Below are 15,042 nucleotides of genomic sequence, written 5' to 3' on the forward strand. Positions count from 1 at the left end.
GCTCCTCATAGCCGAACGGCACTCCGTGGTGTCCACGCGCCACATTTTATTAATCCACTCATGGGTCGATGGGCACTCGGGTCGTTTCCACACCTTTGCAATGGTGAATTGTGCCGCCACACACACCCGAGCGCAGGTGTCTTTTGCCTAGACTGCAGGCCTCGCGCTTCTGGAGGCCGCTGGCGACCCACGCGTGAACCTGCTCAGGGCACTTTCTCTAAGGAGCAGACTCTGATCCGGGCGGGCTACCGGTGTTTTCCTTTGCTTGTTTCTTTCTTGCCTGTCGGGAAAGTCTTCCTTACTGGGTTTTGAAATGTCCTACGCCTTTCCTCGCCTATTCTGTCAGCTTTAAAATTCTCTTTCAGTTGCCACCCTCACAAATGCATGAGGAAACTGTTTACGGTGCACTCATCAGTGAAATGACCTCAATGAAGCCGGAATCAAATATCGAATCGCCGATTTGTAGCAAGCCCACACCCCAGGGTGGTTGGGGTCCAATCCACGCCCGGCCAGGCCCAGGCCCCTTGGACTGGGCCACAGGAGGACACAGAGTAGGGTAGCGGTGCCGGCAGTTCTCCAAGGCCTTGGGCGTTTTCCAGAGGGAGGAGATGGAGGGGACTGATTTCTTCAGCGCCCCCCAAACCCCCCCACCCCACCCATGGCACACATCCCCAGACACGCGCCTACACTCGCTCCCCTCCCCCATGCGCTGTGCCCCAGCCCTGGCCCGGCGAATAGGCGGCAGCCCACACGCAGGGCGGGGGGCGCAGCCCAAAGGGGTTGTGAGGGAGAGAGGCGGGAGGCAAAGGGCGAGCGCCCCGCGCGTGCGCAGTCAGCAGCGGCGCGCCGGGGGGGATGGGGGGCGGGTAGGTGAAGGAGGCGAGGCGAGGAGAGGAGGGGGGCTGGAAGGTCTCCACCTTGGCGGGTCCAGCCGTGGAGGCGCACCTTGTGTGTGCGTGTGTGTGCGTGTGTGTGTGTGTGTGTGTGTGTGTGTGTGTGTGTGTGTGTTTGTGTGAAGACAGCCCCCCACCCTGCCCGCCCCGCCCGGCACCCCGGTCCCGCGGAGCCCCTGGGAACCGGCCGGCGGCGGCGGCGGCGAACTCAACAGGCCCGGCCCGCCCGGCCCGACCCGGCCCGGCCCGGCCCGGCCCGGCCCGGCCCGGCCCGGCGCGGGTCAGCACTGGCGCGGGGCCTGGGGCGGGGGGAGGAGGCGGCGGGAAGCGCAGAGAGGCTCGGCTTCTTGAGCGGGGCAGGCGCGCCCTCCGCCGTCTACGGCCATACCACCCTGAACGCGCCCGATCTCGTCTGATCTCGGAAGCTAAGCAGGGTCGGGCCTGGTTAGTACTTGGATGGGAGACCGCCTGGGAATACCGGGTGCCGTAGGCTTTTTTTTTTTTTTTTTTTTTTTCTGCCTCTGGTTCTGTCCCCTTTCTGGGAGCCCGGAGGCGGCCGGGAGGGGGGGGGCAACCCGACCCTCAGCGCCCGCCACGGTGCCAGGCGCCCCGGCCCGCACCGTGGGGCCTCCTCTTGTCCCGAGCCGCGACACCGCCACCACGCGGCAGCCTGCGTGGCATCTGGACTGTCAGGTCTCAGACCAAAGGTCTGGTCTGTGGGAACCCACACCCTGGAGGAAACCTCGAGAGTCTGAGAGGGCAGGGAGTTCCAGAAGAAGGCCAGGATGTCATTTTGAGGGAGTATGTGACCAGAACTCGTCCCGTTGCTTTGGGGGTTCTATGGGCTACACGTAGGACTCTTTGGTGGTGGCACCGGATGTTGGGGGATCCGGAGTCACACCCAGACCTGCTGGACAGGCCTCCTTTCACTTTTCTCTTCGGATTCATTTTTTAAAAAACTGTCTCTTGTCTCCATTATTGCATTTTCTTTTCTCTCTTTTTCCAAGCATATTATGGGAGTACAAGTATTAAGGTTCCGTGTATTGCCCGTGCCCCCCTCCCCCCTGTGTTCTCATTCATTTATTTCTCGTTTTCTCCCAGCGTGTCGTGGGGGCACAAATGTCAAGGTCAGGTGCATTGCCCTCTGCCCGCCTCCCCCCTCGCGTCCGAGCTTCAAGTGCGCCCATCCCCCGGTTGGTGCGCACCCACCCCATTCCTAATGGATGTGTAGGTCCATCCCCTCCCCCCACCCGCCCGACACCCACCCGACGAGGGTCACTCCTCTATGTCCACTCAGGTGTCCGTCGGCTCGTACCAATTTGCCGGTGGGCGCGCGCACCTGGTGCTCGTGTGTCCATTCTTGGGATACTTGGCTTACTGGAACGGCTTCCAGCTCTGGCCAGAACACGAGAGGTGCCCTCTCACCGCTGCTCCTCATAGCCGAACGGCACTCCGTGGTGTCCACGCGCCACATTTTATTAATCCACTCATGGGTCGATGGGCACTCGGGTCGTTTCCACACCTTTGCAATGGTGAATTGTGCCGCCACACACACCCGAGCGCAGGTGTCTTTTGCCTAGACTGCAGGCCTCGCGCTTCTGGAGGCCGCTGGCGACCCACGCGTGAACCTGCTCAGGGCACTTTCTCTAAGGAGCAGACTCTGATCCGGGCGGGCTACCGGTGTTTTCCTTTGCTTGTTTCTTTCTTGCCTGTCGGGAAAGTCTTCCTTACTGGGTTTTGAAATGTCCTACGCCTTTCCTCGCCTATTCTGTCAGCTTTAAAATTCTCTTTCAGTTGCCACCCTCACAAATGCACGAGGAAACTGTTTACGGTGCACTCATTAGTGAAATGACCTCAATGAAGCCGGAATCAAATATCGAATCGCCGATTTGTAGCAAGCCCACACCCCAGGGTGGTTGGGGTCCAATCCACGCCCGGCCAGGCCCAGGCCCCTTGGACTGGGCCACAGGAGGACACAGAGTAGGGTAGCGGTGCCGGCAGTTCTCCAAGGCCTTGGGCGTTTTCCAGAGGGAGGAGATGGAGGGGACTGATTTCTTCAGCGCCCCCCAAACCCCCCCACCCCACCCATGGCACACATCCCCAGACACGCGCCTACACTCGCTCCCCTCCCCCATGCGCTGTGCCCCAGCCCTGGCCCGGCGAATAGGCGGCAGCCCACACGCAGGGCGGGGGGCGCAGCCCAAAGGGGTTGTGAGGGAGAGAGGCGGGAGGCAAAGGGCGAGCGCCCCGCGCGTGCGCAGTCAGCAGCGGCGCGCCGGGGGGGATGGGGGGCGGGTAGGTGAAGGAGGCGAGGCGAGGAGAGGAGGGGGGCTGGAAGGTCTCCACCTTGGCGGGTCCAGCCGTGGAGGCGCACCTTGTGTGTGCGTGTGTGTGCGTGTGTGTGTGTGTGTGTGTGTGTGTGTGTGTGTGTGTGAAGACAGCCCCCCACCCTGCCCGCCCCGCCCGGCACCCCGGTCCCGCGGAGCCCCTGGGAACCGGCCGGCGGCGGCGGCGGCGAACTCAACAGGCCCGGCCCGCCCGGCCCGACCCGGCCCGGCCCGGCCCGGCCCGGGCCGGCCCGGCGCGGGTCAGCGCTGGCGCGGGGCCTGGGGCGGGGGGAGGAGGCGGCGGGAAGCGCAGAGAGGCTCGGCTTCTTGAGCGGGGCAGGCGCGCCCTCCGCCGTCTACGGCCATACCACCCTGAACGCGCCCGATCTCGTCTGATCTCGGAAGCTAAGCAGGGTCGGGCCTGGTTAGTACTTGGATGGGAGACCGCCTGGGAATACCGGGTGCCGTAGGCTTTTTTTTTTTTTTTTTTTTTTCTGCCTCTGGTTCTGTCCCCTTTCTGGGAGCCCGGTGGCGGCCGGGAGGGGGGGGGGCAACCCGACCCTCAGCGCCCGCCACGGTGCCAGGCGCCCCGGCCCGCACCGTGGGGCCTCCTCTTGTCCCGAGCCGCGACACCGCCACCACGCGGCAGCCTGCGTGGCATCTGGACTGTCAGGTCTCAGACCAAAGGTCTGGTCTGTGGGAACCCACACCCTGGAGGAAACCTCGAGAGTCTGAGAGGGCAGGGAGTTCCAGAAGAAGGCCAGGATGTCATTTTGAGGGAGTATGTGACCAGAACTCGTCCCGTTGCTTTGGGGGTTCTATGGGCTACACGTAGGACTCTTTGGTGGTGGCACCGGATGTTGGGGGATCCGGAGTCACACCCAGACCTGCTGGACAGGCCTCCTTTCACTTTTCTCTTCGGATTCATTTTTTAAAAAACTGTCTCTTGTCTCCATTATTGCATTTTCTTTTCTCTCTTTTTCCAAGCATATTATGGGAGTACAAGTATTAAGGTTCCGTGTATTGCCCGTGCCCCCCTCCCCCCTGTGTTCTCATTCATTTATTTCTCGTTTTCTCCCAGCGTGTCGTGGGGGCACAAGTGTCAAGGTCAGGTGCATTGCCCTCTGCCCGCCTCCCCCCTCGCGTCCGAGCTTCAAGTGCGCCCATCCCCCGGTTGGTGCGCACCCACCCCATTCCTAATGGATGTGTAGGTCCATCCCCTCCCCCCACCCGCCCGACACCCACCCGACGAGGGTCACTCCTCTATGTCCACTCAGGTGTCCGTCGGCTCGTACCAATTTGCCGGTGGGCGCGCGCACCTGGTGCTCGTGTGTCCATTCTTGGGATACTTGGCTTACTGGAACGGCTTCCAGCTCTGGCCAGGAGAACACGAGAGGTGCCCTCTCACCGCTGCTCCTCATAGCCGAACGGCACTCCGTGGTGTCCACGCGCCACATTTTATTAATCCACTCATGGGTCGATGGGCACTCGGGTCGTTTCCACACCTTTGCAATGGTGAATTGTGCCGCCACACACACCCGAGCGCAGGTGTCTTTTGCCTAGACTGCAGGCCTCGCGCTTCTGGAGGCCGCTGGCGACCCACGCGTGAACCTGCTCAGGGCACTTTCTCTAAGGAGCAGACTCTGATCCGGGCGGGCTACCGGTGTTTTCCTTTGCTTGTTTCTTTCTTGCCTGTCGGGAAAGTCTTCCTTACTGGGTTTTGAAATGTCCTACGCCTTTCCTCGCCTATTCTGTCAGCTTTAAAATTCTCTTTCAGTTGCCACCCTCACAAATGCACGAGGAAACTGTTTACGGTGCACTCATTAGTGAAATGACCTCAATGAAGCCGGAATCAAATATCGAATCGCCGATTTGTAGCAAGCCCACACCCCAGGGTGGTTGGGGTCCAATCCACGCCCGGCCAGGCCCAGGCCCCTTGGACTGGGCCACAGGAGGACACAGAGTAGGGTAGCGGTGCCGGCAGTTCTCCAAGGCCTTGGGCGTTTTCCAGAGGGAGGAGATGGAGGGGACTGATTTCTTCAGCGCCCCCCAAACCCCCCCACCCCACCCATGGCACACATCCCCAGACACGCGCCTACACTCGCTCCCCTCCCCCATGCGCTGTGCCCCAGCCCTGGCCCGGCGAATAGGCGGCAGCCCACACGCAGGGCGGGGGGCGCAGCCCAAAGGGGTTGTGAGGGAGAGAGGCGGGAGGCAAAGGGCGAGCGCCCCGCGCGTGCGCAGTCAGCAGCGGCGCGCCGGGGGGGATGGGGGGCGGGTAGGTGAAGGAGGCGAGGCGAGGAGAGGAGGGGGGCTGGAAGGTCTCCACCTTGGCGGGTCCAGCCGTGGAGGCGCACCTTGTGTGTGCGTGTGTGTGCGTGTGTGTGTGTGTGTGTGTGTGTGTGTGTGTGTGTGTGTGAAGACAGCCCCCCACCCTGCCCGCCCCGCCCGGCACCCCGGTCCCGCGGAGCCCCTGGGAACCGGCCGGCGGCGGCGGCGGCGAACTCAACAGGCCCGGCCCGCCCGGCCCGACCCGGCCCGGCCCGGCCCGGCCCGGGCCGGCCCGGCGCGGGTCAGCGCTGGCGCGGGGCCTGGGGCGGGGGGAGGAGGCGGCGGGAAGCGCAGAGAGGCTCGGCTTCTTGAGCGGGGCAGGCGCGCCCTCCGCCGTCTACGGCCATACCACCCTGAACGCGCCCGATCTCGTCTGATCTCGGAAGCTAAGCAGGGTCGGGCCTGGTTAGTACTTGGATGGGAGACCGCCTGGGAATACCGGGTGCCGTAGGCTTTTTTTTTTTTTTTTTTTTTTCTGCCTCTGGTTCTGTCCCCTTTCTGGGAGCCCGGTGGCGGCCGGGAGGGGGGGGGGCAACCCGACCCTCAGCGCCCGCCACGGTGCCAGGCGCCCCGGCCCGCACCGTGGGGCCTCCTCTTGTCCCGAGCCGCGACACCGCCACCACGCGGCAGCCTGCGTGGCATCTGGACTGTCAGGTCTCAGACCAAAGGTCTGGTCTGTGGGAACCCACACCCTGGAGGAAACCTCGAGAGTCTGAGAGGGCAGGGAGTTCCAGAAGAAGGCCAGGATGTCATTTTGAGGGAGTATGTGACCAGAACTCGTCCCGTTGCTTTGGGGGTTCTATGGGCTACACGTAGGACTCTTTGGTGGTGGCACCGGATGTTGGGGGATCCGGAGTCACACCCAGACCTGCTGGACAGGCCTCCTTTCACTTTTCTCTTCGGATTCATTTTTTAAAAAACTGTCTCTTGTCTCCATTATTGCATTTTCTTTTCTCTCTTTTTCCAAGCATATTATGGGAGTACAAGTATTAAGGTTCCGTGTATTGCCCGTGCCCCCCTCCCCCCTGTGTTCTCATTCATTTATTTCTCGTTTTCTCCCAGCGTGTCGTGGGGGCACAAGTGTCAAGGTCAGGTGCATTGCCCTCTGCCCGCCTCCCCCCTCGCGTCCGAGCTTCAAGTGCGCCCATCCCCCGGTTGGTGCGCACCCACCCCATTCCTAATGGATGTGTAGGTCCATCCCCTCCCCCCACCCGCCCGACACCCACCCGACGAGGGTCACTCCTCTATGTCCACTCAGGTGTCCGTCGGCTCGTACCAATTTGCCGGTGGGCGCGCGCACCTGGTGCTCGTGTGTCCATTCTTGGGATACTTGGCTTACTGGAACGGCTTCCAGCTCTGGCCAGGAGAACACGAGAGGTGCCCTCTCACCGCTGCTCCTCATAGCCGAACGGCACTCCGTGGTGTCCACGCGCCACATTTTATTAATCCACTCATGGGTCGATGGGCACTCGGGTCGTTTCCACACCTTTGCAATGGTGAATTGTGCCGCCACACACACCCGAGCGCAGGTGTCTTTTGCCTAGACTGCAGGCCTCGCGCTTCTGGAGGCCGCTGGCGACCCACGCGTGAACCTGCTCAGGGCACTTTCTCTAAGGAGCAGACTCTGATCCGGGCGGGCTACCGGTGTTTTCCTTTGCTTGTTTCTTTCTTGCCTGTCGGGAAAGTCTTCCTTACTGGGTTTTGAAATGTCCTACGCCTTTCCTCGCCTATTCTGTCAGCTTTAAAATTCTCTTTCAGTTGCCACCCTCACAAATGCACGAGGAAACTGTTTACGGTGCACTCATTAGTGAAATGACCTCAATGAAGCCGGAATCAAATATCGAATCGCCGATTTGTAGCAAGCCCACACCCCAGGGTGGTTGGGGTCCAATCCACGCCCGGCCAGGCCCAGGCCCCTTGGACTGGGCCACAGGAGGACACAGAGTAGGGTAGCGGTGCCGGCAGTTCTCCAAGGCCTTGGGCGTTTTCCAGAGGGAGGAGATGGAGGGGACTGATTTCTTCAGCGCCCCCCAAACCCCCCCACCCCACCCATGGCACACATCCCCAGACACGCGCCTACACTCGCTCCCCTCCCCCATGCGCTGTGCCCCAGCCCTGGCCCGGCGAATAGGCGGCAGCCCACACGCAGGGCGGGGGGCGCAGCCCAAAGGGGTTGTGAGGGAGAGAGGCGGGAGGCAAAGGGCGAGCGCCCCGCGCGTGCGCAGTCAGCAGCGGCGCGCCGGGGGGGATGGGGGGCGGGTAGGTGAAGGAGGCGAGGCGAGGAGAGGAGGGGGGCTGGAAGGTCTCCACCTTGGCGGGTCCAGCCGTGGAGGCGCACCTTGTGTGTGCGTGTGTGTGCGTGTGTGTGTGTGTGTGTGTGTGTGTGTGTGTGTGTGTGAAGACAGCCCCCCACCCTGCCCGCCCCGCCCGGCACCCCGGTCCCGCGGAGCCCCTGGGAACCGGCCGGCGGCGGCGGCGGCGAACTCAACAGGCCCGGCCCGCCCGGCCCGACCCGGCCCGGCCCGGCCCGGCCCGGGCCGGCCCGGCGCGGGTCAGCGCTGGCGCGGGGCCTGGGGCGGGGGGAGGAGGCGGCGGGAAGCGCAGAGAGGCTCGGCTTCTTGAGCGGGGCAGGCGCGCCCTCCGCCGTCTACGGCCATACCACCCTGAACGCGCCCGATCTCGTCTGATCTCGGAAGCTAAGCAGGGTCGGGCCTGGTTAGTACTTGGATGGGAGACCGCCTGGGAATACCGGGTGCCGTAGGCTTTTTTTTTTTTTTTTTTTTTTCTGCCTCTGGTTCTGTCCCCTTTCTGGGAGCCCGGTGGCGGCCGGGAGGGGGGGGGGCAACCCGACCCTCAGCGCCCGCCACGGTGCCAGGCGCCCCGGCCCGCACCGTGGGGCCTCCTCTTGTCCCGAGCCGCGACACCGCCACCACGCGGCAGCCTGCGTGGCATCTGGACTGTCAGGTCTCAGACCAAAGGTCTGGTCTGTGGGAACCCACACCCTGGAGGAAACCTCGAGAGTCTGAGAGGGCAGGGAGTTCCAGAAGAAGGCCAGGATGTCATTTTGAGGGAGTATGTGACCAGAACTCGTCCCGTTGCTTTGGGGGTTCTATGGGCTACACGTAGGACTCTTTGGTGGTGGCACCGGATGTTGGGGGATCCGGAGTCACACCCAGACCTGCTGGACAGGCCTCCTTTCACTTTTCTCTTCGGATTCATTTTTTAAAAAACTGTCTCTTGTCTCCATTATTGCATTTTCTTTTCTCTCTTTTTCCAAGCATATTATGGGAGTACAAGTATTAAGGTTCCGTGTATTGCCCGTGCCCCCCTCCCCCCTGTGTTCTCATTCATTTATTTCTCGTTTTCTCCCAGCGTGTCGTGGGGGCACAAGTGTCAAGGTCAGGTGCATTGCCCTCTGCCCGCCTCCCCCCTCGCGTCCGAGCTTCAAGTGCGCCCATCCCCCGGTTGGTGCGCACCCACCCCATTCCTAATGGATGTGTAGGTCCATCCCCTCCCCCCACCCGCCCGACACCCACCCGACGAGGGTCACTCCTCTATGTCCACTCAGGTGTCCGTCGGCTCGTACCAATTTGCCGGTGGGCGCGCGCACCTGGTGCTCGTGTGTCCATTCTTGGGATACTTGGCTTACTGGAACGGCTTCCAGCTCTGGCCAGGAGAACACGAGAGGTGCCCTCTCACCGCTGCTCCTCATAGCCGAACGGCACTCCGTGGTGTCCACGCGCCACATTTTATTAATCCACTCATGGGTCGATGGGCACTCGGGTCGTTTCCACACCTTTGCAATGGTGAATTGTGCCGCCACACACACCCGAGCGCAGGTGTCTTTTGCCTAGACTGCAGGCCTCGCGCTTCTGGAGGCCGCTGGCGACCCACGCGTGAACCTGCTCAGGGCACTTTCTCTAAGGAGCAGACTCTGATCCGGGCGGGCTACCGGTGTTTTCCTTTGCTTGTTTCTTTCTTGCCTGTCGGGAAAGTCTTCCTTACTGGGTTTTGAAATGTCCTACGCCTTTCCTCGCCTATTCTGTCAGCTTTAAAATTCTCTTTCAGTTGCCACCCTCACAAATGCACGAGGAAACTGTTTACGGTGCACTCATTAGTGAAATGACCTCAATGAAGCCGGAATCAAATATCGAATCGCCGATTTGTAGCAAGCCCACACCCCAGGGTGGTTGGGGTCCAATCCACGCCCGGCCAGGCCCAGGCCCCTTGGACTGGGCCACAGGAGGACACAGAGTAGGGTAGCGGTGCCGGCAGTTCTCCAAGGCCTTGGGCGTTTTCCAGAGGGAGGAGATGGAGGGGACTGATTTCTTCAGCGCCCCCCAAACCCCCCCACCCCACCCATGGCACACATCCCCAGACACGCGCCTACACTCGCTCCCCTCCCCCATGCGCTGTGCCCCAGCCCTGGCCCGGCGAATAGGCGGCAGCCCACACGCAGGGCGGGGGGCGCAGCCCAAAGGGGTTGTGAGGGAGAGAGGCGGGAGGCAAAGGGCGAGCGCCCCGCGCGTGCGCAGTCAGCAGCGGCGCGCCGGGGGGGATGGGGGGCGGGTAGGTGAAGGAGGCGAGGCGAGGAGAGGAGGGGGGCTGGAAGGTCTCCACCTTGGCGGGTCCAGCCGTGGAGGCGCACCTTGTGTGTGCGTGTGTGTGCGTGTGTGTGTGTGTGTGTGTGTGTGTGTGTGTGTGTGTGAAGACAGCCCCCCACCCTGCCCGCCCCGCCCGGCACCCCGGTCCCGCGGAGCCCCTGGGAACCGGCCGGCGGCGGCGGCGGCGAACTCAACAGGCCCGGCCCGCCCGGCCCGACCCGGCCCGGCCCGGCCCGGCCCGGCCCGGCCCGGCGCGGGTCAGCGCTGGCGCGGGGCCTGGGGCGGGGGGAGGAGGCGGCGGGAAGCGCAGAGAGGCTCGGCTTCTTGAGCGGGGCAGGCGCGCCCTCCGCCGTCTACGGCCATACCACCCTGAACGCGCCCGATCTCGTCTGATCTCGGAAGCTAAGCAGGGTCGGGCCTGGTTAGTACTTGGATGGGAGACCGCCTGGGAATACCGGGTGCCGTAGGCTTTTTTTTTTTTTTTTTTTTTTTCTGCCTCTGGTTCTGTCCCCTTTCTGGGAGCCCGGAGGCGGCCGGGAGGGGGGGGGCAACCCGACCCTCAGCGCCCGCCACGGTGCCAGGCGCCCCGGCCCGCACCGTGGGGCCTCCTCTTGTCCCGAGCCGCGACACCGCCACCACGCGGCAGCCTGCGTGGCATCTGGACTGTCAGGTCTCAGACCAAAGGTCTGGTCTGTGGGAACCCACACCCTGGAGGAAACCTCGAGAGTCTGAGAGGGCAGGGAGTTCCAGAAGAAGGCCAGGATGTCATTTTGAGGGAGTATGTGACCAGAACTCGTCCCGTTGCTTTGGGGGTTCTATGGGCTACACGTAGGACTCTTTGGTGGTGGCACCGGATGTTGGGGGATCCGGAGTCACACCCAGACCTGCTGGACAGGCCTCCTTTCACTTTTCTCTTCGGATTCATTTTTTAAAAAACTGTCTCTTGTCTCCATTATTGCATTTTCTTTTCTCTCTTTTTCCAAGCATATTATGGGAGTACAAGTATTAAGGTTCCGTGTATTGCCCGTGCCCCCCTCCCCCCTGTGTTCTCATTCATTTATTTCTCGTTTTCTCCCAGCGTGTCGTGGGGGCACAAGTGTCAAGGTCAGGTGCATTGCCCTCTGCCCGCCTCCCCCCTCGCGTCCGAGCTTCAAGTGCGCCCATCCCCCGGTTGGTGCGCACCCACCCCATTCCTAATGGATGTGTAGGTCCATCCCCTCCCCCCACCCGCCCGACACCCACCCGACGAGGGTCACTCCTCTATGTCCACTCAGGTGTCCGTCGGCTCGTACCAATTTGCCGGTGGGCGCGCGCACCTGGTGCTCGTGTGTCCATTCTTGGGATACTTGGCTTACTGGAACGGCTTCCAGCTCTGGCCAGAACACGAGAGGTGCCCTCTCACCGCTGCTCCTCATAGCCGAACGGCACTCCGTGGTGTCCACGCGCCACATTTTATTAATCCACTCATGGGTCGATGGGCACTCGGGTCGTTTCCACACCTTTGCAATGGTGAATTGTGCCGCCACACACACCCGAGCGCAGGTGTCTTTTGCCTAGACTGCAGGCCTCGCGCTTCTGGAGGCCGCTGGCGACCCACGCGTGAACCTGCTCAGGGCACTTTCTCTAAGGAGCAGACTCTGATCCGGGCGGGCTACCGGTGTTTTCCTTTGCTTGTTTCTTTCTTGCCTGTCGGGAAAGTCTTCCTTACTGGGTTTTGAAATGTCCTACGCCTTTCCTCGCCTATTCTGTCAGCTTTAAAATTCTCTTTCAGTTGCCACCCTCACAAATGCATGAGGAAACTGTTTACGGTGCACTCATCAGTGAAATGACCTCAATGAAGCCGGAATCAAATATCGAATCGCCGATTTGTAGCAAGCCCACACCCCAGGGTGGTTGGGGTCCAATCCACGCCCGGCCAGGCCCAGGCCCCTTGGACTGGGCCACAGGAGGACACAGAGTAGGGTAGCGGTGCCGGCAGTTCTCCAAGGCCTTGGGCGTTTTCCAGAGGGAGGAGATGGAGGGGACTGATTTCTTCAGCGCCCCCCAAACCCCCCCACCCCACCCATGGCACACATCCCCAGACACGCGCCTACACTCGCTCCCCTCCCCCATGCGCTGTGCCCCAGCCCTGGCCCGGCGAATAGGCGGCAGCCCACACGCAGGGCGGGGGGCGCAGCCCAAAGGGGTTGTGAGGGAGAGAGGCGGGAGGCAAAGGGCGAGCGCCCCGCGCGTGCGCAGTCAGCAGCGGCGCGCCGGGGGGGATGGGGGGCGGGTAGGTGAAGGAGGCGAGGCGAGGAGAGGAGGGGGGCTGGAAGGTCTCCACCTTGGCGGGTCCAGCCGTGGAGGCGCACCTTGTGTGTGCGTGTGTGTGCGTGTGTGTGTGTGTGTGTGTGTGTGTGTGTGTGTGTGTGTGTTTGTGTGAAGACAGCCCCCCACCCTGCCCGCCCCGCCCGGCACCCCGGTCCCGCGGAGCCCCTGGGAACCGGCCGGCGGCGGCGGCGGCGAACTCAACAGGCCCGGCCCGCCCGGCCCGACCCGGCCCGGCCCGGCCCGGCCCGGCCCGGCCCGGCCCGGCGCGGGTCAGCACTGGCGCGGGGCCTGGGGCGGGGGGAGGAGGCGGCGGGAAGCGCAGAGAGGCTCGGCTTCTTGAGCGGGGCAGGCGCGCCCTCCGCCGTCTACGGCCATACCACCCTGAACGCGCCCGATCTCGTCTGATCTCGGAAGCTAAGCAGGGTCGGGCCTGGTTAGTACTTGGATGGGAGACCGCCTGGGAATACCGGGTGCCGTAGGCTTTTTTTTTTTTTTTTTTTTTTTCTGCCTCTGGTTCTGTCCCCTTTCTGGGAGCCCGGAGGCGGCCGGGAGGGGGGGGGCAACCCGACCCTCAGCGCCCGCCACGGTGCCAGGCGCCCCGGCCCGCACCGTGGGGCCTCCTCTTGTCCCGAGCCGCGACACCGCCACCACGCGGCAGCCTGCGTGGCATCTGGACTGTCAGGTCTCAGACCAAAGGTCTGGTCTGTGGGAACCCACACCCTGGAGGAAACCTCGAGAGTCTGAGAGGGCAGGGAGTTCCAGAAGAAGGCCAGGATGTCATTTTGAGGGAGTATGTGACCAGAACTCGTCCCGTTGCTTTGGGGGTTCTATGGGCTACACGTAGGACTCTTTGGTGGTGGCACCGGATGTTGGGGGATCCGGAGTCACACCCAGACCTGCTGGACAGGCCTCCTTTCACTTTTCTCTTCGGATTCATTTTTTAAAAAACTGTCTCTTGTCTCCATTATTGCATTTTCTTTTCTCTCTTTTTCCAAGCATATTATGGGAGTACAAGTATTAAGGTTCCGTGTATTGCCCGTGCCCCCCTCCCCCCTGTGTTCTCATTCATTTATTTCTCGTTTTCTCCCAGCGTGTCGTGGGGGCACAAATGTCAAGGTCAGGTGCATTGCCCTCTGCCCGCCTCCCCCCTCGCGTCCGAGCTTCAAGTGCGCCCATCCCCCGGTTGGTGCGCACCCACCCCATTCCTAATGGATGTGTAGGTCCATCCCCTCCCCCCACCCGCCCGACACCCACCCGACGAGGGTCACTCCTCTATGTCCACTCAGGTGTCCGTCGGCTCGTACCAATTTGCCGGTGGGCGCGCGCACCTGGTGCTCGTGTGTCCATTCTTGGGATACTTGGCTTACTGGAACGGCTTCCAGCTCTGGCCAGAACACGAGAGGTGCCCTCTCACCGCTGCTCCTCATAGCCGAACGGCACTCCGTGGTGTCCACGCGCCACATTTTATTAATCCACTCATGGGTCGATGGGCACTCGGGTCGTTTCCACACCTTTGCAATGGTGAATTGTGCCGCCACACACACCCGAGCGCAGGTGTCTTTTGCCTAGACTGCAGGCCTCGCGCTTCTGGAGGCCGCTGGCGACCCACGCGTGAACCTGCTCAGGGCACTTTCTCTAAGGAGCAGACTCTGATCCGGGCGGGCTACCGGTGTTTTCCTTTGCTTGTTTCTTTCTTGCCTGTCGGGAAAGTCTTCCTTACTGGGTTTTGAAATGTCCTACGCCTTTCCTCGCCTATTCTGTCAGCTTTAAAATTCTCTTTCAGTTGCCACCCTCACAAATGCACGAGGAAACTGTTTACGGTGCACTCATTAGTGAAATGACCTCAATGAAGCCGGAATCAAATATCGAATCGCCGATTTGTAGCAAGCCCACACCCCAGGGTGGTTGGGGTCCAATCCACGCCCGGCCAGGCCCAGGCCCCTTGGACTGGGCCACAGGAGGACACAGAGTAGGGTAGCGGTGCCGGCAGTTCTCCAAGGCCTTGGGCGTTTTCCAGAGGGAGGAGATGGAGGGGACTGATTTCTTCAGCGCCCCCCAAACCCCCCCACCCCACCCATGGCACACATCCCCAGACACGCGCCTACACTCGCTCCCCTCCCCCATGCGCTGTGCCCCAGCCCTGGCCCGGCGAATAGGCGGCAGCCCACACGCAGGGCGGGGGGCGCAGCCCAAAGGGGTTGTGAGGGAGAGAGGCGGGAGGCAAAGGGCGAGCGCCCCGCGCGTGCGCAGTCAGCAGCGGCGCGCCGGGGGGGATGGGGGGCGGGTAGGTGAAGGAGGCGAGGCGAGGAGAGGAGGGGGGCTGGAAGGTCTCCACCTTGGCGGGTCCAGCCGTGGAGGCGCACCTTGTGTGTGCGTGTGTGTGCGTGTGTGTGTGTGTGTGTGTGTGTGTGTGTGTGTGTGTGAAGACAGCCCCCCACCCTGCCCGCCCCGCCCGGCACCCCGGTCCCGCGGAGCCCCTGGGAACCGGCCGGCGGCGGCGGCGGCGAACTCAACAGGCCCGGCCCGCCCGGCCCGACCCGGCCCGGCCCGGCCCGGCCCGGGCCGGCCCGGCGCGGG

General features: G+C 62.7%; 6 non-coding genes across 6 annotated transcripts; all 6 read left to right on the forward strand.

Moving 5' to 3' along the window:
* The first annotated feature begins 1,267 nt into the window (after nucleotides 1-1,267).
* Nucleotides 1,268-1,386, forward strand: LOC142865579 (5S ribosomal RNA). The gene has a single exon (XR_012915783.1). It is a non-coding gene; the product is annotated as a 5S ribosomal RNA (ribosomal RNA).
* Nucleotides 1,387-3,574: 2,188 nt separating this feature from the next.
* On the forward strand, nucleotides 3,575-3,693 carry LOC142865589 (5S ribosomal RNA). Its single transcript, XR_012915790.1, has one exon. It is a non-coding gene; the product is annotated as a 5S ribosomal RNA (ribosomal RNA).
* Nucleotides 3,694-5,886: 2,193 nt separating this feature from the next.
* LOC142865547 (5S ribosomal RNA) lies at nucleotides 5,887-6,005 on the forward strand. Its single transcript, XR_012915751.1, has one exon. It is a non-coding gene; the product is annotated as a 5S ribosomal RNA (ribosomal RNA).
* A 2,191-nt stretch (nucleotides 6,006-8,196) lies between these two features.
* On the forward strand, nucleotides 8,197-8,315 carry LOC142865548 (5S ribosomal RNA). The gene has a single exon (XR_012915752.1). It is a non-coding gene; the product is annotated as a 5S ribosomal RNA (ribosomal RNA).
* A 2,191-nt stretch (nucleotides 8,316-10,506) lies between these two features.
* On the forward strand, nucleotides 10,507-10,625 carry LOC142865549 (5S ribosomal RNA). Its single transcript, XR_012915753.1, has one exon. It is a non-coding gene; the product is annotated as a 5S ribosomal RNA (ribosomal RNA).
* A 2,203-nt stretch (nucleotides 10,626-12,828) lies between these two features.
* Nucleotides 12,829-12,947, forward strand: LOC142865550 (5S ribosomal RNA). The gene has a single exon (XR_012915754.1). It is a non-coding gene; the product is annotated as a 5S ribosomal RNA (ribosomal RNA).
* The last annotated feature ends 2,095 nt before the right edge of the window (nucleotides 12,948-15,042 follow it).

This window comes from Microcebus murinus, chromosome 29, assembly GCF_040939455.1.
Source record: "Microcebus murinus isolate Inina chromosome 29, M.murinus_Inina_mat1.0, whole genome shotgun sequence".
Taxonomy (NCBI): domain Eukaryota; kingdom Metazoa; phylum Chordata; class Mammalia; order Primates; family Cheirogaleidae; genus Microcebus; species Microcebus murinus.